Below are 26,149 nucleotides of genomic sequence, written 5' to 3'. Positions count from 1 at the left end.
AACGATACATGCTGACATGTAGGCACAAGGAATGTTGGTTACAGTTATAGGATATAATTGTACTCAATGGGCATTCCCCACTTAATAAGGGAAAGCAGTTTGCTACAGCTGCAGACTATTAACCATGTAAGCCATTTCACATCTATGCTGGTCAAAAACACATCACAGACTACAGTGAGGCACCAGCACAAATACACTGAAGATAACTTTCTTCTGGGTGAGAAATGTCTCCATACACTTATGCCCAGACATGCAGCAGAGGACAGTGATCCATAACCCACTTAACCTTTGTCTGTGACTTTCTGGGGAAGTGATCTTTGGGTGAGACATTACACCCACCACAACAATAACAAGTACATGAAAGCTCATTGTACACACCCAGTTCTGGTCCCTGAAGAGAAAGTTGTTTGAGGATCCTCCCCAAGTTTGTACCTGATTCCTGGTTCAGAAGACAAGATAGACCAGTTTCATACACATGACATGTCAACACAAACAATCTCCCATCTACTGACTGACGTATGCCTCATCCTTCATTGTCAGGGTGGCACTCAGTAGCCCACTCAATCACCTGACAAAGGGACAGGCAGGAATTTGCTGTCTACTCACCCCCTTGTGACTGCTGTGCTGCCTTCAAATGCCCATCCAGCACTGGGTAGGCCACTGCCAAAATGCGTGTAATTGGGGGGGGGGTCATTGTCTGATGGGCACCTCAGCCACATTGGGATGACAGCCCGAGCTGGGCCTCTGCAGTCTTCTGAGCTCATCGTCTCAGGTCCTCCCCAAGTCTTTCTGCAGTGAGTGCTGTGCTGGCTGTGGACCCCCAGGGTCTGCACCTTCTTGGTGATGGCTCTTCAAATCCTATTCTTCTGATGGGTGTTGAACTGCATGGGGGCATAATAAAAGGCAAGAAGTTACATTCACAAGTCACATCCAAGATGGCTGAGGCACACACGTGTCAGTACACAGAGCAATGGGCATTCTTTTGTTAGGCCAAACTTCCCAAGTGTGCCACATACCAGCCACTGAGTACAGGCACATGACTACAAACACTTCCCAATCTGCAGACCTATCCACCACCCTTCTCAAACACTCCACTGGTAGCCTACAAACTCACACATTACACATGGATGACAGTGAAAGGAGTGGATTAGTGGGTATAGAAGGTGTCTACCTTGTCCATGTGTAGACATTTGGTCTGACAAATACATACTCAGGCCAACTAAGGGGGTGGAGTTCTGTATCATGTACATGTGCCACAGAACATGCTTCTGGACAGATGCATCCATCCTTCAGAGATGGCATCCAACAAACAAAGGCATGCGTTGTCCATCATCTGCTATGTGAGCAAGCCAGTGAGTCACATATCATGGGTTTCCAGGATTCATCACACTGCACTATGGGACTATCATATGTGCAGTAAGCCCGCACATTTAACCTGATCGGGGGAGCCTTACTTCAACCCCCCCCCCGGCCACCACTGTGGTACCAGGAGGGCCAGCCCACCAGTCTTCTCGCCTAGAGGTGCTTAAACAGCGGTAGGGGCTCTCGCAACTTGGAACACACATTGAACCTAACCGAGGGTAGCCTGACGTCAACCCCTGGCCACCACTGCAGTACCAAGAGGTGCTGCCCAGCATTCCTCGTGCCTGGAGGTGCTTAAACAGCGACAGGGGCCCCTGCTGCGTGAAACACGCATTGAACCTGACTGGGGGGAGCCTGACTTTAACCCCCAGCCACCTCTGCGATACTAGGAGGCCCCGCCCACCACTCCTTGCACCCAGAGGTGCTTAAACAGTGGCCTGGGCTCCCACAGCGTGGAACGTGCATCGAACCTGCATGGGGGGAGCCTGACCTCAACCCCCAGCCACTACTGCAGTACCAGGAGGTCCCGCCCACCACTCCTCATGCCTTGAGGTGCTTAAACAGCGGCAGGGGCTCCCGTAGCATGGAACGTGCTTTGAACCTTACTGTGGGGAGCCTGACTACAACCCCTGGCCACCACTGCAGTACCAGGATGTCCCACCTACCACTCTTCGCTCCTGAAGGCACTTAAACAGCGGCAGGAGCTCCTGCAGTGCGGAACAAGACCAGGCCCGTCTGTGCCCATCCGCGGCTGAATGAGGCTGGGCCACCCCTCTTGGCTCTGCTTGCAGGGAGTTCACCAAATTTCATAAGGTATTGTAAACGCCTGACCAGTGTGATGCTTTCAACAGGGCTGTGGGTGTAAGGGACTTCTCAGGTGTCAGAGACACACATTGACAGTGATGCTAAGTGCACATAATACACAGATCATTGTCTGCCTACTAAAATCATTTCCACATTCATCAGGAAAATAACCTCAATAAGCCGAATTTCTTAACAGAGCCTAGATTGGTTCACATGACAGGACATACTTGGGTACAAGAAGTGGGCATAGTGTCTCAATTGCATAGCCCAAAAGACTCTAAACCAGCCTAGACTTGGAGGCTTTCTGGGAGATATATTTATACAGGCCCTGTTCTCTGCAGGTTCAGCAGACAGAATCCACATGGTGCTGCATTCCCTTCACTTCCATGCATGACAGTACATCAGGTAGCCAACAGCATATCGACATGTGGTGTGTATGTGGTAAACTAAAGGGCAGAATAAGTCATGATATGCCTTCAGAATAACAGTTTAATAAGGCCAGATGTGGATTGAAATCTTTTAGACAACATACACATAGCTCACTTGGCACATACCTGATGTATACAACATGCATACACAGCTCATGCTGTCTTGCAAATAATCTTTGTCTCAAATTGACAATATCAGTGTGTCAAGAGATGAATGGGGATGGCTGTGATGTCACCTCACCTAGCTTTGTGCATCCAACATAAGGTACAACCAGGTACACTCTAAACGGACCCCCCCCCCCAAAGTCTAAGGACCCAGCATGTGGCACTGAACATAGTTACATGAATATTGACTTTCCCACTGATGCCACAATGACTCAAACTCCATGGCCTTGACTTTTCATCCTGCCACACATGGGCACAGTCTAGCCTGTGAGGAGGGAAAATATGATGAAGTACATTGTTAAGAAGGGGACATGAGGTTCTTACCTGCTCCTCTGGTGCACCATAAAGCTGTTCATACAGGGGTAGAACCTCCTCCACTAGGCTGCTCATGTTCCTCTGGGTAGAAGGCAGGGACCCTATCACCTGTTGGACATGGCATGATTGCACACAGCAGCTCAGGTCATGGAGGTTTTGCTGGCAGCAGTATCAGGAGTCAAGTGAGAGATATTTCAGAACATGGCGGTCACGTCCGCCACGTACGAGCCATCACCACAGGCGGTCACAGTCATTGGCCTGGGACCACCACTGGCAACGTTAGCCTATGGCTGTGTCCTCCACGGTAGCAAAGGCCTACCACCATGACGACTTCCCCCAGCAGTCGCAGGCGGTTTATAATGTCCAGTGGAGTAGGTCAGGCAGCTGCCATTTTAGAAGCATGAAAAGCATTACATGACTAATTAAAATGTGTCAATTCTGAAAATATTGTTAATACCAATGCTAAGTGCTTGTCCTGTCCTGTAACGTGGGTTCTTGATTTGGACACCAATTTTGTACATTGCCTGATACATGTGACAAATTGCCTTCTGACAAAGCCCCCCCATCTAATGGCAATTATTGCGCACAAATCCTTGCTGTCAAGATAGATGATGTGTAAACATTTGTGGCAAGGCAAGATGGAAACATGTTTATTTTGTGTCATTGGCAGTGTTGATGTATGCTGTCTATCATGTCCTCAACTTATGACATGCCTTGTCACAGTTTCTCATTGACATGAAAAACTGTGACATGGCATGTATGTTGCAAGGGACAAATAGAGTGGTAGCTAAACTCATTACTTGTTTTACATAGGATCCCAGAGAGGAGAAGGATCAGACATCCTCCTGTTTACCGTCCACTGCCAGACCTTCAGGCCATGGAAGAAAGACACTTTATCCAGATCTACTGTCTGAATCGGCAAACAGTTGTGAATCCCTATTGTCACTTGAAGCTAGATCTGATGCCAGCCACCAGTCATCCATACAGCATACCGCCCATTACACAAGTCATGGCAGTGTTGTACTTGCTGGCCACATGGTCCTTCCAAAATACAGTGGCCTTATCTGCTGGGATGTCCCAGTCTATGTTCAGTCTATTATTGAAGGATGTATTCTAAGCAATGTTAAAACACCTTGACAGCTACATCTGGTTCCCTCAGCCTGAGGATTTTGTCCATGTGAAGGTTAAGTTCAATGTCTTGCCACACATCCCACATGTTGCTAGAGCTATTGATGGTACACATGTTGCTTTGGATCCACTGCATGGCAATAAACAAGTCTGTCAGAACAGGAAGAACTCCCATTCCATCAATGTCCAGGTTGTTTGTCTGGCGGACCTCTACATTTAACAGTTTTGTGCCTGTTATCTCGGTTCAGTCCCTGATGCCTTCATCATGTAGAATAGTGCAATACCTGATGTCACGACTGTACCCAGAGAGGACCTGGCTAGTTGGTAAGTCACATATGCCCTGTTTCTTTGTATGCAGTCTGCAGCAAATATTCACATGAGAGGGACTCACAGTTGCACATATGTCCCATTCAATTACGGGGGATTCTGCATACCCGAACCATCCATGGTTGTTGACACCAGTGAGGAGCCCAACTACGCCAGGGGAAGTCTGCTTCAACGACGCCTATGGAAGAAAATGGTGTGTCGTGGAGCAGGCTTTTGGGCTCCGGAAAGCCAGATTTCGCAGTGTGGACAAGACAGGGTGGAGCTCTCCTCTACTCACCCGTAAAAGTATGTAAGATCAATGTGGCCTGCTGCATTCTCCACAACATTGCCCTGAGGAGAGATACCCCATATATTCCAGATGAGGGGGAGCTAGCAGTACCACCAGGTGTGAATCCTGAAATGCCAAGTGAGGATGACAGTGATGCAGACGAAGGTGAAGACTTGTGGGCATATCTCAAAAGTCACTAATTCACTTGAGTGTAAGTATATCATGTTACATGATCACTGTGACTGTATGGTGAACTGTAGGGGTCAGGATGTGTTGAGTAGGTTATTTGTTTCCTGTCGACGGGATGTGAAACTAGGCAGTATGCAGCCAAGGTTTGCTTGCTAAGTCAGACTTGGAAATGTTGCAACCTTGATGATCTGCTTTGTTTGTGTCAGTCTCCTTGCAATGTGAGTGGATCTACTAAAGTTTGTAATGCGGTATTGGGTCACATGCGTGATATTTCATGCCCAGACTCCTTGGTTTGTGTTTTCTCTAGGCCTCTTCACCATGCCATCCTCATGTGGCCATTTCAGAGTTGTAAAATTGGCAGGTAGCAGTTGCTGTCTGACATATGAAGTTGTCATGGATTGATCCAGTTAATGTTAGTCAAAGATTTGGGGTATACGAGTCCTGTGCCAAAGCAGCTTGGACATTGCGTGGATGGACTTCTGAATTGGACAATGCACTTGTTTGATGTGGTGAGTTGGTCCAGTTGTCACATGTGTGATCATGTGCCCTTGAAACATGTCCTCCAGTGCAATCCATCAATTCATCCTTCACATTGTGTTGACAATGATCCTGTATATACTTTGTGTAGCTGTCAATGTGTTTTCTCATTGCAGGCCACAGTGCCTGTGCCACAACACTGACATAGGTTTGTATCATGACAACAGATGCTCGCTCATTGTAATAGGATGGACCTATGATCAGGGACTGTTGTACCTCCCTCTGTCCGTGCCTTGGTGCATGTAAAGTTGGCAAACATGGTTTTGGTATGTGATAAGGCTCAAACTAGTGACAATATACACTGATCTGTTAGCCTATTCTACAGGACAAGGTCTGACAAAGCCATTTCTTTTGTGATCTGAGGGACGGTACATTTGGGATATCTGGCCTGACTCAAGATGGTTCTGCCATTCTTGGCTATGACAGTCCAGACATTTTAACAGCCTATGCGCTGTACTGTGTAATAAAATGTTTGGTGTGACCAGACACTTATGTCATTGTGTTGCCAATTCTCCTCAGAATGACACCACCTGAGACATATCCCTCCTTCCATTACCATCTTATTTCTTCCTCATGTGCATCACATGGGTTTACAATTCAACCTCTCAATATGTTAACAAAAAATAGTGGTAGGCAGTGTTTTTGCGATAGGCGTGTTTATTTACATATGTACAGGAAATAATTGTGAAGCTCAATAAAAAAAGTAAAGTGATGGGATCAGTCATGGTGGATGAAATCAAATTAGTAGATGGCACATCATTTGAAGTCCAAAGTCCAGTGTCCTACTATGTTTGGAAAATGTAAAGTGGTTCAAAACAGCCAAAATAGTGAATCTATGGCACAAAAAGGGGTGAAATCAGGACGAGGTCACTTGCTGGCAGTGGTTGATGTCTTGCCATCCGCACCTCCTGGAGTCTTGAGTGGCTATCCCAGTTTGCGGGGGAATCTGCTGCTACAGAGGCAGGGTTGTCTGAGGCAGGTCCTTCCCCTGTCAGGGCCTCCCTTCCAGTGGCTGCCACAGATGTTGAAGAGGATGGTGTTGCTTGGCTAAAGGAATGAGTGTGGTGTTACTCATGTTCCCTGATCAGGGTACTACTGATCTCCCTGAACAACCATGTTAGGGAGGCCAGGATGGCATTTGTGGACTCCCACTTTTCCAGAAACTTACGATGAAAGTCATTCTGCAGCTGCTTCATCTCTCTATGTTTGGCAAGTTCCTGGGCCATCTTGCCTTGGGATTGTTGGTAGGCTCCCAAGACTTGGCTGATGGTGCCCTGGCTAGGGCCATCCCCAGACAGCCTCATGCTGAAGGCCAACCCATCCCTCCCACTCACCCTACCACCACACGCTTGGTTTTTTGGCACAGCTTGCCCCCTACCACTGGTTCCAGGACCATCATTGTTGGAGGTGTGTTGCTGTGACTCAGGATCCTGGACTGGGGAGCATAAGATGGTAGTCACAGTCCTCAGGACACAGGTTTGGGGGTGACGGGCTGCCTGAGATGTAAAGCAATGGGGCTGGGAGGAGTTGATGTGGTCAAAATGAGGCTCACTGGTGTTGTCTAACCAGGTTGCCCAGATAGGCCAGAACCATCCTCAACATCTAGACGTTCAGGAGTGGGGTCCACACAGAGGGCTTCATCCATGGGGGTAGTAGCAGTCTCTTCAGTGGGCTCAGTATTTGCAGTGGCAGCCAGACCTGCTGATGTGAGAGATACAGTGTTAGAGGGTGTATTGTAACATCTACCTCCAATAGAAACATTTGTATACATTTGGCTAAGGCCATGTACACATTGTATTTGCAGATTTCCCTTATGTCACTGGTACACATTTGATCAGTTGTATTGACCTGACATTTGGGTAACATACTATTCCATTTCAATCAACTAGCTTCAGAATGTGTGAGTTTATGAGCACTTGGTAGGATGGTCATAGACTCATTTATTGCCAGAAGTGCAGGCTAAACTGTGACTGAGCAGGATTTAGTTTAGGTCATTTTATAACCTAGTTGACTGTTATGCAGGCAGAGCCAGAACCTTGTTGTATGTGTGATAGTTGTCATCTTGTGGTTAGCGCACTGTGAATGTGTCTGCTGCCAATACCATTCATGGGATCCATCTTGTGGCCTTTGATCTGTCTCACATTTCTTTTGGCATATAGGTTGAGCTGTCCTTCCTGTCCACAAAATGTTCATCTTGGCATAGCTGCTCAAGATGGGTCTATGTGTTTAACCACATTACAGAGTGTGGCATGATCGGTATATTGGTCCCCTCCAGGTGGTAATCTTCACTTGCAAGTACACAGACAGATGCACAATGTCATATTGACGCTGGCCTGGTAACAGGAATTACAGGCACTGCCCCGGGGATCTACAGTCATGTTACTCCAGGTACAACACAAACTAAACAGATGTTATCCTCTCAGGTGAGTACAGTTCAAAGGCTGAGTAGAGGGAGAAGGGTCATTGGAGCAGGGCAGACTGTTGTGGCTGAGTGTGAGTGGAGTGAGAGTAGCAGTGCATCCTGGCCTTAGCATTCCTGTCAGTGCCTGTCCTACCCACACAGTAAAGAGATGTCATCCTCTCAGGTGGGTACAGTTCAAAGGCTGAGTAGAGGGAAAAGGGTCATTGGAGCAGGTGACATTGTTATGACTGGGTATAGTGAGAGTAGCAGAGCCCCCTGGCATTAGCATTCCTGTCAGTGCCTGTCCTACCCACACAGTATACAGATGTCACCCTCTCAGGTGTGTAAATGCCAGTGTGGAGGTGACAATCAAGGTAATTTGAAGTAGGATACGCTTTTCGGGTTTTTGTAATGGTGAAACAGTGCCTGCTGAGAATTGTAGTTCTGACAATCCTTGTACTATACACACTATACAGAGTTCCTGTTGCCCTAGGTCAGTCTAGTTCACATGTTGGAGGTCAGACAGGCGTCTCTGGACACTGGGCTAATGAGTGGTTTTACAGTGAAGTTGGCAAATGGTGAGCATGCATGACAGTACATTTTGTGATATTTAAGTGGTGTCACTTACCCAACTCCACTCCTCCGGGTGTTCCTGTCAAGCCCTAAGGATGAAGGATGGCCAAGATATTTTCCTTCCATGATGTGAGTTGTAATGCGGAGGCGGGGGCTCACCGCCAGTCTTCTGGACATGTTGCTGGTGCTTGGATGCCATGGGATGGACCTTCCTCCTGAGGTCATTCTACCTCTTCCTGACGTAGTCCCTTGTGCGCTGGGTGGAGCCTATAGCATTCACACTGTTGACTAAACTTTGCCTCATTTAAATTTTCCTGGCAATAGAAGTGTGCTGGACCTCGGTTCCAAATAGATGTGGCTCTACTCTAATGATTTTGAACAAAAACAACTTGCACAACTTGCAGCCCTATGTATATATCTATCTATATATATTTTTACTGATAAAAACAAAGGTTACAGGACTGTTACAGTTAAGATCTGAATTTATTTGTACAAAACCATAGAAATTCAGTGGTTATACTTAAAGTTATTTTAAGTAAATATAACTCATGCCCTAAGGTACTATAACCAGCGCTCTCGCCATGCATATTTTCTTCTTCAATAATTTAAGTGTTAACATTTCATTTATATTTGTATTGGTGTTATAGAAGTTGTCATGAGTGTTATATTGTCTGGGATAATTAGCAGTGCATGGCAAGAGCGCAAGTTATAGTTACTTTAGGGCACAAGTTATAGTTACTTGAAATAACTCTATAACTGCGGAATTTCTACGATTCTGTTTGAGTAAATTCTGATCCTAACTATAACTTCACTGTAACCTTTGTTTTTTTTTGTGAATTTCTACATTTTTTTAACGTAAAATAATTGTCATTACTGTACGTTAATCCAACCACCACCATGTGCGGTGGCAGTGGGCTGCAGAGCCTGCAGCCAAGCCCTGTACCTACTCAACCCTGGGCTGCGCATGGCCTTTGGCCGTGCACAGTGGGGGTTGGCTGCAGGCCTGGCCTGCAGTCAGATCCCTGCAGCCAACTCCTATAATAACCCAACCCCGCATGACCCCCAATCTCAGCCGCTGGGACCCCATTCCCTGGGGTGCAACCTAATTATTTATTTTTTGGGGTGGAGGAGTGTCTTACGGCCCCCTTCCACATGGCCGATCTCAGCCCTGGGAACCCCATCACCCAGGGCAAGGAATTATTTATTTTTTTGGGGGGGGGGCACATGGCCCCCTTCCACAGGGCTAATCTCAGCCCCAGGGACCCATCCCCCAGGGCGCAGCCTAATTTTTAATTTTTTGGAGGAGGAGGGGGGCCACTCAGCCCCAGGAACCTTATTCCCCAGGGCACGGCCTAATGATTTTTTGGGCGGAGGGGACGAGGTCCCATGGGACGTGGTCTAATTATATATATTGTTTGTGGGGGCACATGACCCTCCTCCACAGGGCCGAACTTGGCACTGGGGACCCCATCCCATGGGGCGCAACCTAATTTTTAAAACTTTTTACAGGGAGGGGGGCTACATGGCCCCTCCACAGGGCCAATCTCGGCTCCAAGTACCTCATCCCCCAGTGCCCAGCCATGATGTTGGGGCCCATGGGGGTAGCCTGAAGGCCCCCACAATCTCAGCTAGCTTCCCGCCTCCTGTGGGAACCAGCACTGCTGTCACAGAGAGGGAGCTGCTACAGCAGCTCTCTCTCTATGAGAGAAGTTTCCTCTGTCTGCCTGCTTGCATCTCCATGGGCAGGCAGACAGAGGGAACATGAGCTCCGATGAAGAGAGAGCTGATTTACATCTCTCCCTTCATTGGAGCACAGTGTTTGCTATGACTTGGTGACAGGTTTAGAGCTGCAGTTAAGTCACAGCAAACAGCTGTCCTGGCGGTGGGCACCCTGGGACACAGCAGGAACCAGCCCGGAGGGAGGTGGTGGACCCTGGGGCTGCAAGGGGTCTGAAACAGACAGCTGATCTCTTTTTTTCTTCTCAATCTGCCTGAGGAGGTGGTGGTCCCCAGGGCTGCAGGGGGGCTTTGCTCCCCACACATCTTTTCATGAATGCCCTGGGGAGGTGGTGGTCCCGGGGTTGCGGAGAGAGGGCCACATGGCGCTCCACACATAATTGTTAAAGTGCCCCAGGGAGGTGGTGGTCCCTGGGGCTGCAGGAGGGGGGGTGCAGCCCCCCTGCACATAATTGTTAAAGTGCCCTGGGGAGGTGCTGGTCCCCAAGGCTGTGGGAGGGGCACACAGACCCCATACACATCTTTTCATAAATGGCCTGGGGAGGTGGCAGCCCCCGGGGCTAAAGAAGGACCTAGGAGGGAGGTCCCATGCACTCCCCCTCCTCATTAAAGACCCCAATGCCCCCGGGGACCTGGCCCATCTGTGCGCTAAAAAGAAAAGGATGGGAGACTGTCCTTTTAAAAAACAAAATATTGGAAAAATCAGAGGATCCAGATCCGCAGATTTTTCTAATGTTTAAAAAAAATGCTTTTGCCAAATTGGTGTATTTCCATTCATTGGTTTGGACTGTAGGCATGTCTAAAGGTCCTATGGAAAAATCAAAGGGGAAAACGCATTTTGGGACCCCCTCTTTTCCTAAGCCCCTGCTTGACAGATCACCCCAAAACGTTCAATACAGCAGCTGCACTGACCAAAGTATACGTTTCGACAATTTCATGAAGATTGATCAAGTGGCACCAACGTTATAGGGAAAAGAAAAAACACTTTGTCTATGGAAACTAGGTCATAACTATAACTACCTACTGGTGACTGCCACAAGGTAATACATATATATTCACTAAAAAAATACAAAGGTTACAGGAACGTTATAGTTAGGAAATAGAATTGAAAAAAAACTTAGAAATTCACTAAAAAAAAACAAAGGTTAGAGCCATGTTATAGTTACGTTCAGATTTTAAATGCAGAAAATCACAGAAATTCAAAAGTTAGAGTTATACTTATCTGAAGACACTATGGTGGTCATTACAACATTGGCGGTAAAAGCCGCTTACCGCCGTGCAGAAGACCGCCAACACACCGTCGCGGCCGCGGAATTCCACCACAGCTATTATGACCCACAGCACGGAATCCGCCAATATTCAGAAACCCACACAAGTCCGCCACACCAAAGGTCAGTGCTAAACTGGCGAAAACAAAACCTCCACCGTCACGCCAACAGAAATACGCCCACACTATCACGACCCATGAATCCACGCGGCGGTCTTTCAACCGCGGTATTCCATTGGCGTACACACCGCTGTGCTCAAAATACACACACACTTACAAAACACAGCCACATTGGACAATTCGAAATACACACGCCTGATACACCTACACACACCACTCCCACACACCCAATACAATATAAAACACACACCTACATTACCCATAAACCCCTACGACCACAATTGAGAATGAAGCAGAGAGAGAGACACCATCAACAATACTAGCATCCACAGGCATACAACACTATCACCCACATAACTTCCACACACCTCACACAACACCCCACTACAGATCAGCATACTTATCACCACACATACCACTCCACACATCACCCACACCACCCCATGGCACGGCAAAGATACCCCAGGTTCTCGGAGGACAAGCTCAGGGTCATGGTGGAGGAAATCGTCCAGGTAGAGCCACAGTTATTCGGCTCACAGGTGCAGCACAGCTCCATTGTAAGGAAGATGAAGCTATGGCGAAGAATAGTGGACAGGGTCAACACAGTGGGATAGCACCCAAGAAATCGGGATGACATCAGGAAGAGGTGGAACGACCTACGGGGGAAGGTGTGTTCCGTGGTTTCAAGACACCACCTTGCGGTTCAGCGGACTGGCGGCGGACCCCCACCTCCTCCCCCACAACTAACAACATGGGAGGAGCAGGTCTTGGTGATTCTGCATCCTGAGGGCCTGGCAGGAGTAGCTGGAGGAATGGACTCTGGTAAGTCAAATCTTAACTATTACATCCCCCACCCTACCTGCATGCCATCACATACCCCCACCCTCACCCTCACCCCCATCACTCTAACTCCTCACAAATGTCCCAATATCACAAACCACACATCCTAACACCAAGCCCTGCATGCAACAACAAAGCATAGACAACCATCACTAAAGCATGTCCACTGCACATACCCATAAACCCCCATAAACCATCATCACACAAGGTCCCACACAGGAATGCAAGCACTGGGGTACACGGTCACCCACCCATTGCACACCATGGCACACACAGATGTAATAAACATCCTTTTATACCCCTGCAGGACCCCTACCCAACGTCACTGGACAGGAGGGTCCACACATGTCCACACCACCAACAGAAGAGGCCCACAGTGATGACAGCACCTCTGTCCAACTGGATCTAGATGACCAGCCCGGCCCATCGGGGACCTCGGGACAGTCGTTTCCCGTCACACAGTCACAGGCCACTACAGAGCTTCCCCCCTCTGGAAACACCAGCACAGCACCCACCCAGCGGGCCCATACCTCCGACCCCAGGACACGTCAATCAGCAGTGTGTCCACCACTACAGGGAACCCAGGATGACCCACCCCCCCAACAACAACAGGGACCTGGGGGCAGTGAGCACACGGTCTAGGGGACGGAGGCCCAGGAACACAGGGGAACTGGGAGGGCTGCTGTGCGACAAGGGGAGGAGGACAGGACAGGAGGCACCGCCACAGGACCACCACACCAGCACCCCACCCCCTGCAGAGGGAGAACCACCTCTCAAAGGGTCCCTGAGATCCAGGCGCCAAGAAATGAGACCACCCTGAATGTCATCCTTCTGTCCCACTTTGTCACCCTGTCCATCCTTAAACTGCCCCAGCTCCACTTCCTATGCCCATTTGGGCAATGCACCTGTGAGACTAATAGACTGGACTCTGCCATGGACATTCCTCCACCATCACCCCTCACCATTTTGCTACCCCCTCCAATATTGAGCACTAAAATAAACACCCTTAAAGCACAAAACAATCTGAAGTCAGTCTGTGATTTCGGAATAGTGTATTAGCGATTACAGTGTCAAAAAGCTCTTTCATTTGTAATGTCAACATACCTATGTCACACAGCTGTAGTCCATGAAGAATCAAAGCAGATGTCACACTGTGGGACCCACATCTGTGAAGTCGTAAGGGAAAGTGACAACTCAGTGATCATACACTGGGTGAAAACGACAGACAGTAGAGAGGTAGTAGTGTTAAAGTACTTGTAGTAGGCAGGTTTGTATTCTTACCTGTGTTTCACTGGAAATATTGCTGGATCACTGAGTCCCTGTTGTCCATGTCTTCTTCTTCTGCTTCCTCGTCTTCACTGTCCACAGACTCCACAGCTGCAACAACCCCGCCATCTGGACCATCCTCCTGCAGAAAAGGTACCTGTCGTCACAAAGCTAAGTTGTGAAGCATACAGCATGCCAGAATGATCTGGCACACCTTCTTTGGTGAGTAGAATAGGGATCCACCTGTCATATGGAGGCACCGGAACCTGGCCTTCAGGAGGCCGAAGGTCCGCTCTATTATCCGCCGTGTACGCCCATGGGCCTCATTGTAGCGTTCCTCTGCCCTTGGATTCCTCACTGGGGTCAGTAGCCATGACAGGTTGGGGTAACCAGAGTCACCTGCAAATGGCGAGGGACAACTGTTAGACACACACTAACTCATAGGGACATCCACAGACCCAGACAACCATTCCCACTGTCTTGCTTCCAGGTGCTCACCTAAGAGCCACACACGGTGTCTCTGGAGTTGACCCATCACATAAGGGATGCTGCTATTCCGCAGGATGTAGGCGTCATGCACTGAGCCAGGGAACTTGGCATTAAAATGGGAGATGTACTGGTCTGCCAAACATACCATCTGTACATTCATGGAATGGTAACTCTTCCGGTTTCTGTACACATGTTCACTCCTGCGGGGGGGGGACCAAAGACACATGGGTCCCATCAATGGCACCTATGATGTTGGGGATATGTCCCGGGGCATAGAAATCACCTTTCACTGTATGCAAATCCTCCACCTGAGGGAAAACGATGTAGCACCTCCATGTGTTTCAGCAGGGCAAACAACACTCTGGACAACACGTTGGAAAACATAGGCTGGGACATCCCTGATGCAATGGCCACAGTTGTTTGAAATGACCCACTTGCAAGGAAATGGAGCACTGACAGCACCTGCACTTGAGGGGGGATTCCTGTGGGATGTCGGATAGCTGACATCAGGTCTGGCTCAAGCTGGGTACACAGTTCCTAGATTGTGGCACAGTCAAGCCTGTAGGTGATGATCACATGTCTTTCCTAAATTGTCGACAGGTCCACCAATGGTCGGTACACCAGAGGATGCCGCCATCTCCTCACATGTCCCAGCGGACGGTGCCTATGAAGGACAACAGTGAGCACAGAGTCAACCAACTCAGAGGTACGTACCCACAGCTTACACAGAACACGAATCATAATCCAAAAGTGGCCTGTATGTGTGTTGAGTCTAGGCCTAGGTATGTGTGATGCAGTTAAAAATTAAGCCATGTGGGCCCCTGAAATGGTGGCTGCCTGACCTCTAAAGTGGGACAATGGGATGTGAGGTAACTGCGCTGGCATTGTACACTGTCACGGTCGAAGACCGCGGCGCAATGCTGCATTGGTTAACATTGGACCATATGGGTCCCATGAGCCAATGATGATGTACGCCGGCGGTGACGGTACACACCGCCGCGGACATGACTGCCATTTTCTATCTGTTCAATCACTCGATACCTGATCTTCGACAGGAGAGGACCTACACTGTAAGTGCTGCTGTGACCTGTGTCTGGACCCTACCATGGCCCGTGTGACTGGGGAAAGGGCCCCTGCCTTCACTTTGGAGGAGTTGGAGAGACTGGTGGATGGGGTCCTACCCCAGTCGGGACTGCTGTATGTGCCCTCAGACCAACAGGTGTACACTATGAGCACGATGCATGTGGCATGAATGCATGGGGTGGTCTGTGTGAAGGCCTCGTGTAAGGGGGTGGGTGGATGTCCTCTGGGTGACGTATTGGTTGTGTGCTGGGCCATGTGTGTGGAAATGGTGATGTGAAGGGGTATGGTGGGCCATAAGTATAACAGGCAGGACTGTCTGACTTAAATTATTTTGCTCTGCAGGTCAGCGCACATCAAAAGAAGGGTATATGGCATGTCATCGCCAAGGACGTGCGGACCCTGGGGGTCCATGGCAGGAGGAGCACCAACTGTCGGAAACTGTGGGAGGACCTGAGATGCTGGACACGGAAGACGGCGGTGGCCCAGCTGGAGATGGCCTCCAAACGAGGAAGGGGTGCCCGTCGAACCCTGACCCCCCTGATGGCCCGCATACTGGCGGTGGCCTATCCTGAGCTGAATGGACGCTTGAGGGCATCACAGCAGCCACAAGAGGGTGAGTACTGTGCCCATCATTACAACTTGGTAGGGTGGTATCCTGGTGGGGGATGTGTGTCAGCGGGTGCCCCTAGGCCAGGCCTGACATTTCAGAGTAGGTCCCCTGTTGGCAAGGGTCCTGAATGGACAATCCTGCCACCTAGCTCGTAGGCATCCACTACTGGTCAGGGCTGCGTGGGTCCCTGGTGTGCTGCATTTCGCAGTGTGTGCCCCTAACCATGGCTTGGTGCATAGCAAATTAACTGGTAGTTCAATATTTAGTGCCTAGGGCTGTTCCATGTGTGTGACAGTGGTGTGTACGCCAGCAGTGGTGTTGGTGCAGCCATTGACCAGGTGTATCCTTTGTCTCTCTGACCCCCCCTTTTTGTTTTGTCACCCTGTCCTTATGTTCATTAGCACCATCTGGCGGAGGAGCAGCGGCACCGGCGATAGAGGGAGCTGCATCCCACAGGACCTAGGAGGCAGAGTCCACCGACGCTGAGGGCACCAGTGGGATGGAGGGTGAGGGGAGCACCACGGCGGAGGTTGGAGGGGACAGTTCTGACACCGATACCTCCTCCGATGGAAACTCCTTGGTGGTGGTGGACACCTCTGTGACCACCCCAGCTACAGGTATAGCCGCCAACCCCCGTACCAACACCGCCCTCCCAGCAGCCCCTCAGCAAGTTGTCCGTGCCTGCTCACCCAGGAGGGTGGGCATCTCCTTTGCCCCAGGCACCGCAGGCCCTGCCCCAGTTAGCCCTGCTGCCCTGAGTGAGGAGGCTATTGACCTCTTGGGATACATCTCTGTTGGGCAGTCGACCATTGTGAATGCCATCCAGGGGCTGGCAGCCCAAATGCAACAGACTAATGGATTTCTGGAGGGCATTCACACTGGTTGAGCGGCCCAACAGAGATGAATTCAGGCTCTGGTCTCCTCTCTGATGGCAGCCATTATCCCTGTTTCCACCCTCCACCCTACAACTTCCTCTTCCCAATCCCATTCTCCTCAACCCTAACCTATCCCAGGCAGACAAGCATGCATACAAGACAACACACAAGAGTGACACAGGCAAACACAAGCACCACACATCATCCCACAGGCACTCACACAAACACCGTCCAGATGCAGACATACCAACATCCACAATTTCCACTGTGTCTCCCTCCTCCTCCTCCTCCTTCACCTCCCTCCCAGTTCCGTCTACACTCACACCTGCATGCACTACATCCTCATCCAATACCAGCTTAACCACCACACCTAGCAGAAAACACACCTCACTGGCAGACACCTCCCCAGCAGCCATGCACGCGTCCCCTGCATCCTCTCCCACTGTGTCTGTCCCCCTCTCCTAAAGTACACAAACACAAGCACTCAGACACCCAACAGCCATCCACCTCACAACAGCATCCAGCCCATGCACCTGCACCCAAAATCAGCAGACACCTCCTACAACCACTCCCTCTTACTCCACTCCCAAACCTTCTCCCTCTTCCTGCCCCAATGTCCCTAAAAAGCTTTTCCTTGCCCATCTTGGCCTCTTCCCTACCCCACCCCCACCATCCTTCACGTCTGGCCAGGGTGGCAAAAACCCAGGCAAGCACCTCAGCCACCCAGTCCACGGGCCCAGTAATCTCTACACCCACTCGTGGTGGGAAAGGATCCAGGGCTCCTGAGCAGAGGGTAAAGGAGCCTGCACCAGGCAACATCAAGGAAAGGGTGCCAGCCCCAGCTGTGGCCCGGAAGACCAAGGAGCCTGCCCCAGCTGCTGCCAGGAAGGGCAAGGAGCCAGCCCCATCTGCTACCAGGAAGGACAAGGACCCAGCACCAGCTGCTGCCAGGAAGGGCAAGGACCGGGGCAGGGACTCCAATGAAGCCCCCACCACCAACCATGGTTGCGCAGCAGTCCGAGGCTGCAGGGGATGGGCTGGAGCCTCCCCCCTCCAGCAGCAGCAGCACCACCACCACCACCATAGTGGGCAGCCATCCGAGGCTGCAGGGGATGAGCAGGAGCTTCACCCCCCACCACCACCACCAGCAGCAGCACCACCACCACCAGTGGGCAGCCATCCCAGGTTGCAGGGGATGGGCTGGAGCCTTCTACCACCAGCAGCAGCACCACCACAACTACCACTGAGCAGCCATCACCACCGGTAGACAGTATGTAGTCCTGCCTCCATGCGCTGCTGTGCGGCCTGCCCCCTGCAAATCCAGTGGGTATAAAACCCACTTAAGATACTGTGGCCTTGCAGTCACCAAGATCAAGAGCACAGGGCACGATGCCCCCTCCAGAACCAGTGGGTAAGACACCCTCTGACCCCAGTCTCCCCATGATAAAGAGCACAGGGCACGATGCCCCCTCCAGAACCAGTGGGTACAACACCCACCAGCCCCAGCCTTCCCAGGACCAAGAGCACAGGACACAATGCCCCCTCCAGAACCAGTGGGTAAGACACTCACCAACCCCAGCCTCCACAGGACCAAGAGCACAGGCCACGATGCCCCCTCCAGAAACAGTGAAGAAGTCACCCTCTTGAGAGACTGTGGCCTTGCACTCCCCAGGACAGAGCAATGGGCGTGTTGCGCCTCCAGAACCAGTGGGCAAGTCTCCCACCTGAGAGACTGTGGCCTTGCACTCCCCAGGATCAAGCACAGGGCATGTTGCCCCCTACAGAGCATGTGGGCAAGTCACCCACTTGGGAGACTGTGGCCTTGCTCTACCCAGAATCAAGCACAGGGCATGTTGCCCCCTCCAGAACCAGTGGTCTTCTTTCATCTGATGGCTGAGGTGCCTTCCATTCCCCTGAGGTGCATGCCTAATTTCCAACTGATGACCCTGCAGTGTTCTCTCTGTGTTGCTGCAGGTGACAGGAGGGGCCTTGGACTTTGGCCTGTGACCCTGCGTCCCACGCACAATGAGGACTGGGCAGTTGTAGGAGTCTGGCCTGGTTTGTAGTGGGTACCTTGGGTACTTACATCTTATACCAGGTCCGGTTATCCCTTATTAGTTAAATGTAGTTTTGTTCTAGCAGCTTAGGCTGATAGAGGTAGCTATAGCAGAGCAGCTTAGGCTGAACTAGGAGACATGCAAAGCTCATGCAATACCACTTATAGTTACACAGTACTTATACACAAGTAAAGACACAGGTAAGAAAGTGGTAAAGCAATTGCAAGTACTTATCCCACCGCTGCCACCAATGTAGGAGGCTGGCCTGATTTGTAGTAGGTACCTTGGGTACTTACACCCTATACCAGGTCCGGTTATCCCTTATTAGTGAAATGTAGTAGAGTTCTAGCAGCTTAGGCTGATAGAGGTAACTATAGCAGAGCAGCTTAGGCAGAACTAGGGGCCAGATGTAGCAAGGCATTAGCGCCTCGCAAACGGCGAAAAGCGCCGTTTGCGAGGCGCTAATGCCTGTGCGCGATGCAGAAACACATTTTGCGAGTCGGAACCGACTCGCAAAATGTGTTTCCGACTTGCAAATAGGAAGGGGTGTTCCCTTCCTATTTGCAACTCGCACCGCGATGTAAGTTGATTTGTGACCGCAAAAGCGGTCACAAATCAACTCGCAGTTACCATCCACTTGAAGTGGATGGTAACTCATTCGCAAACGGGAAGGGGTCCCCATGGGACCCCTTCCCCTTTGTGAATGATCACAAAAATAATTTTTCAGAGCAGGCAGTGGTCCAATGGACCACTACCTGCCCTGAAAAATACCGAAACAAAAGGTTTCGGTTTATTTTTCAAAGTGCAGCTCGTTTTCCTTTAAGGAAAACGGGTTGCACTTTGAAAAAAAAAACCTGCTTTATTGAAAAGCAGTCGCAAACATGGAGGTCTGCTGACGACAGCAGGCCTCCATGTTTGCGAGTGCCCATAGTCGGTATGGGGCCGCAATTTGCGACCCACCTCATTAATATTAATGAGGTGGGTCATTGCGACCCCATACCGACTCGCAGAAGGTGTCTGAGACACCTTTCTGCATGTGGTTTTGCGAGTTGCAATTTGCGAGTCTCTATGACTCGCAAATTGCAACTCGCAAAACCATACTTACCTACATCTGGCCCTAGGAGACATGCAAAGCTCATGCAATACCACTTATAGTTACACAGTACTGATACACAAGTAAAGACAATACTCAGTGTTACCAAAAATAAAGGTATTTATTTGGGTGACACAGTCCCAAAAATATCTTAGTGACAATACTCCTTCTGGAGGTAAGTTTTATACACAATATATACACTAGACACCAAAGTTAGATAAGTAAATAGTCATAGAACAGTGCAAACAATAGGACATGCTATAGAATGCAATGGGAGAAAATAGGTCTGGGGCAAAACAAACCATATACTAAGAAAGTGGAATGCGAATCACGAATTCCCCCCTAGACAAGTGTAGTGTGTGCAGAATCACTGGGAGAGTAAGAATACAGTAAAGGTAAGTAAATCACCCCACCCAGAGCCCAGAAAAGCATGAGTAAAGTACTACAAGTTTCCTTAGGACACACTACACCTCATGATTGGGATTTTGCAGTAACCAACCAAGTCTGCAACCAACAACTGCTGGATTCCTGGACCTGAAGACCTGCAAAGGAAGGTGACCAAGTCCAGAAGTCAAAGGAGGTTCCAGGAAGGGCAGAAGCCCCTGCCAACACAGAAGAGGGTACAAAAGAAGAATCCCCGGTTAGTTGAAGAGTGCAGGAATACACCATAGGAAGATTCCAGCGGGTTTCTGCATGATGCAAAGGATGTCCCATGATGTGAAGATGGATGCAGATGTGATTTCTTGTTGGAGGTCACCAACAAGCCTTGGTTATGACAAAAATGCATTTAGCATCAAAATGGCACTGGATGGACCCAGGAGGTAACTGGGGGCCTCAACTCTGTGCAAGGAGGAAGAGGGGGCCCTCAGCACTTTAAAGAGCCCTCCGGATACCAGCCAGTGTCCAAGGGAGTCCCAGGCCAAGTGGACAAAGGAGGTGCAAAACACAGTTGTTGAAGCACAATAAAGGAAGGTCCCACGCCGCCAGAGAACAACACAGTGAGTTGCGCGTTGCAGCATGGAGTGCTGGGGACCTGGGCCAGGCTGTGCATGAAGGAAGTTTGCAAATAGTGCACAGAGACCTCAGGAGGTGAAGAAGACGCAGTACACAGAGGTACTGTCGCTCTCAGGGAAGGCAGGGTCTTACCTCCTCCAAATTGCATCAGCAGGACCTCAGGACAGTCTGTATTGATGGGGTCCAACCTCTGTGTCCTTAGGCACACGCTCATTGCTGTGAGAGGAGTCCAAGGGTACCGGTCGTCATCTCGGAAGGTGCCTGCGTGAGCAGGGGAGTGACTCCATCACCCCACGGGAGATTTCTTTGGTTCTTCTGGTGCAGGATGAAGACAGGGATTCCTCAGAGTGCCCACACCTTGGAAACTGTTGCAGTTGCTGGCTGGAGCTGAAGTTGCAGAGGAAAAGTACCCCTTGTGGATACTGTGTTGCTCTTACAGCAGTTCCTGGTGCAGGCTGCGGTTGATCTGAGGTCAGAGTGATGAAGTAGTAGTTGCAGAGGATTCCTGAAGGAAACTTGCAAGCAGAATTTGAAGAGAACCCACAGAAGAGACTCTAAATAGCCCTGAGAGGGGGTTTGTCTACCTTATCAGGTAAGGATCTATCAGGAGTCTCTGACGTTACCTACTGGCACTGGCCACTCAGCGGCCTCCAGAGTGCCCCCACACCTTGCAGAGCAAGATGGCTGAAGTCTGGGACACACTGGAGGAGCTCTGGGCACCACCCCTAGGGTGGTGATGGACAGGGGAGTGGTCACTCCCCTTTCCTTTGTCCAGTTTCACGCCAGAGCAGGGGACAAGGGCTCCCTGAACCGGTGTAGACTGGCTTATGCAACGAGGGCGCCATCTGTGCCCTTCAAATCATTTCCAGAGGCTGGGAAAGACTACCCCTCCCAAGCTGTAACACCTATTTCCAAAGGGACAGGGTGTAACACCCTGCTCTCAGAGGAAATGCTTTGTTCTGCCTTCCTGGGACTGAGCTGCAGTGCAAGCCTCAGAGAGCTGGTTTGGCAGTACTGTGGTCCATACTAGATCCCCCCAGGATGCATGGTATTGGCTCCCCAATACCAGATGTGGCATGGGGGACAATTCCATGATCTGAGACAGGTTACATGGCCATATTCAGAGTTACCATTGTGAAGCTACTTATTGGTTTTAACCTATATGTAGTACAGATGTGTAATGGCATCCCCGCACTCACAAAGTCCTGGGAAATGGCCCTGAACTATGTGGGGGCACCTTTGCTAGTGCAAGGGTGCCCTCACACTTAGTGACATTGCACCTAACCTTCAGCAAGTGAAGGATTGACAGATAGGTGACTTATAAGTTACTTAAGTGCAGGGAAAATGGCTGTGAAATAGTGTGTGCACTATTCCCATGCAGGCTGCAATGGCAGGCATGTGGAAGGGTTTGTCTGAACTCCCTATGGGTGGCAAAAGAAATGCTGCAGCCCATATGGATCTCCTGGAACCCCAATGCCCTGGGTACTTAGGTACCATATACTAGGGACTTATAAGGGGGGGCCAGTGCGCCAATTGAAATTGGTAAATGAAGTCACTAGCCTACGGTGAGACATTTATAAGCAGAGAAAGCATAAGCACTGAGGTTCTGGTTAGCAGAGCCTCACTGATACAGTCAAGTACTACTGACAACACATACATTAGGCCACAAACTATGAGCACTGGGGTCCTGGCTAGCGGGATCCTACTGAGACAGGCAAAACACACTGACATATAGCTTTTTTTATCTATGAGCACTGGGATCCTGGCTAGCAGGATCCCAGTGACACAGTAAAAACACACTTACACACACTCACAAACAGGCCAAAAGTGGGGGTAACCATGCTAGAAATAGGCTACTTTCTCACAGCAGTGTCCCTTGAACTGTACATATGTATATAACAGTTACATTGCATTTTCATATTTCTACTGTGTTGATATTATTACACTCACTTTAGCACATTCCTGTTGTCCTTGCATTATTCATCAGGGGTACGGGGTACATATGGTGGTGGGGGTGTGTGTGCTGCGTGTGTGTGTCACTCACTTTTTCCTCCCCTTTGTGCTAGGCGACTGTACTCACCATGGTGGCCTTCGCCTTCGTTGGTGTTCGTGGTGGAGCAGGACGTAGAAAATCATTGGGAATATTTGCAGCTCGGCCTCCATTGCGGCGTGGTTCTTCCCTGTGTCTCCAAAGGTGAGTCCTTTCCCTTCTGTGCAGTGTTTCTGCCAGGCTTTTGATGTCGTTGTTACTGCCCTAGAAAAGGTGGCAGTTTCCGGTGTCTTAATACGGTGGGCAGAACATTGCCTTACGTCTGGCTGTAGCCGGCTACCGTTGTGGTGCCTTATGTTTCTGCCCTGGTGGTCGGTGTGGTAAAGTGTCTGTCTATCTGAGTTCTCACCGCCATGGTCATAAAATGTCGGTAGTTACCACCAGCCCGTATTACCGTCACTTTATCACTGACTGCCAGGGTTGTAATGAGGGACAAAGTTAATTAGTCTCAAAAAGTGTTTCTTTGTTTGGTGGAGATGTATTTATATTCCTCTGCATCACAAATGCTCAGTGGTCTTTTGGTAAGCTGTCCATCAAGCTGGAGAAAGGCAGGAAGACAGGTGCATACCACTAATGTATACGGAGCGGGGCCAAACAAGCAGAATTTCAAGGTAACTTTGTGCATTCGCATACTTGTAGTAATTAAAGGGTTGAAGGATGCAATATGCTGTCACCAGGAGAGGACAGGAACGATCCCGCTCATAATGGTCATCACAGAACAGATTGAGCAATGATGGATTAACCTCCATCGAGTCCTTCACAGTGTTTTTCAATGTGGAAATGAGAGAAAACACCCTTGCTTTGTTCAAGATATTGGGAGGATTAGTCCTTTAAATAAATGGTACTTCAATTGGGGCACCTGCTATGTTTATATTTGTAAGTGCTTCCCATTGAGGTTTAATTTCTGTGAAATGAGCATTGGAGCCGGAATGGATCCTCACCTTCTTATATATGCAAGAAGAGTCCACAGTTTTGCTCAAAACTGCAGGCTCTTATAGACTGCAAGGGCAACTTTAATTCTCCCACAGTCCCATTGCTCCTGTAAATAGGGAGTAGCAAGAAATGCTGCTCCCAGCGTGTGAAAGCAATCTTTTCATCTATTATAATGCCCATTTGACAGTGGGCAGGAAAACAGATGAAAAGTCTGCTCCCAGCGAGCGGGAGCAGTTTTCCTGTTCCAGCCTGCTGGGAGCGGACTTACGGTTTGCTCTCTCTTGAGGGGAGCTGTCTTGGCTCCCACCAAGTGACATCAAACTACTATGCCCGAGAGTGGGCACCTCAGGACATAGGGAGCCTTGTAGTGGTAGTCCCCAGTGGCCCATCTCCTTTCTTTTTGTAGGGCGGCCCCAGCGAGGTGGTGGTCCCTTGGGCTGAAAACAACAGCTCACCTCCCACTTAAAATCTGGCCAAGACCTGAAAAGGTGGTGGTCCTTGGAGCAGACTATGGCCCTGGGTGGGGGGCTGTGCGGCCCCCCTTTCAAAATTACTGTCACTCTGGGGAGGTGATGGTCCTTGGGGCACTTTATACCTGATGAGGGGGATCCACACGGCCCCCCTCTTATTTCACTGCCAAGCACGGGGAGGTGGCGGTCCCCGGGACCATAAAAGGTTTAGGGAGAGGTCCCCTTCCTGGTAATTACATGTTGGCCAGACCCTAGGGAGGTGTTGGTCCCCAGGGCCCATATACACCATGGGGAGAAAGGGCCGCATTTGCCCCCTCCCCATATTAGATATTTAAATATGCCTCTGGGACCAGGCCCCAGGGGCTGAGTTTAAAGAAGCAGAGGAGACTACACTTTTTTTTAACTCTCTCAGGTATTCGTGGAACCTCTGCGATTTTCATCATACACATTTTAATAAAGAATGCTTTTTGCACTTGGCTGGGTCCCTGGGGGAATCCACCACCAGGCGTAGTGCGTCAGGGTAGTCATACCCTGCCCCCTTCTCTTTTTTTAAACTTTGTTTTGGAACTCAGCTTAGTCCAAGTCCCAAAATGGCTGCTAACACTTCCTGGGTGAAGTGTTGGCAGCCAATCAGATCTCAGCATGAGATCTGTCAGATCCACAGAGGATCCACGTCCCTAGATAGCCATATTTTTTTACTTGAAATATCTCCAATACTACTGAACAGATTTACGCCAAATCATAAAATTCATGCTTCGTTGATGAAGAGCTAGCTTTCTACCAAATTTGGTGTAATTCCATTCAGTGGTTCTGGCTGTGGTCATGTTTAAAATTCCTATGGGAAATTGCATACGGAAAACGCGTTTAGGGACCTCCTTTTTCTCGGCCTCTGCTTGAAGAATCACCCTGAAACTTTAAACACAGTAGCTGAAGTGAGTGGTGTACTAGTTTTGAACATTTTGTGAAGATTTGTCAAAAGGCGTTGAAGTTATAGGCAAAACAAAAAAACGCCTCTCCAAGGGAAACTAGGGGCCACATGTACGTAGGTTTTATTTTGAGAGTTCCTAATAATAAATCTTTGTGAGTCACTATTAGGAAAACACAAACTCCTGTGTACTAATTTGTCCTTGACACATTTAGCAATTTCCAATGAGGTCGCAACTGACCTACCTCATTAATATTCATGAGGTAGGTTGCAATGTGAACCAAAAAAAACACAGAGGTGGTGGCCTGCTGGAGATAGCAGACCACCATGTCTGTGTTTGCTTTTAAATAAAGCAACGCTTCTTAACTTTTTCAGTGCGGGCGTCGGCCACTGGCTGACACCTGCACTACCTCCCTGGTGCGGGTCACGACCAGTGGCGACACCAGGGAGGGGGGTTAATAAATCCTCGGGTGTGTCGCACCCGAGGATCTTTTTTTTGTAATTTTGTTCCCAGGGAGACACGGAAGCTCTTCCGTGTCTCCCCCCACCCGCCCCTTTGTGACATCAGCGTGCCGCGGCCGCTTCATGCTCTGATGGGGAAAACGGCCTTCCCCACGTTCGTTTTCTGAAAGTGTTTCCTGGCACAGCTGCGATTGGGGGCCAGGAAACACCACTAGACACCAGGGATTTCACTTGGGGGGGTCGGCCCCCTCGGAAAACGGGCCGGCACCCCCCAGGGGCAATTTTTTTTTTTTAAAACAAAAAGAAAAATAAATGGACAGGGGGTAACCCGTGGGCAGGGCGACCTCCTGTGGGGCAATTT

The sequence above is a fragment of the Pleurodeles waltl genome, chromosome 7 (assembly GCF_031143425.1).
Source record: "Pleurodeles waltl isolate 20211129_DDA chromosome 7, aPleWal1.hap1.20221129, whole genome shotgun sequence".
NCBI lineage: Eukaryota > Metazoa > Chordata > Amphibia > Caudata > Salamandridae > Pleurodeles > Pleurodeles waltl.
This window is presented reverse-complemented; position numbering follows the sequence as displayed.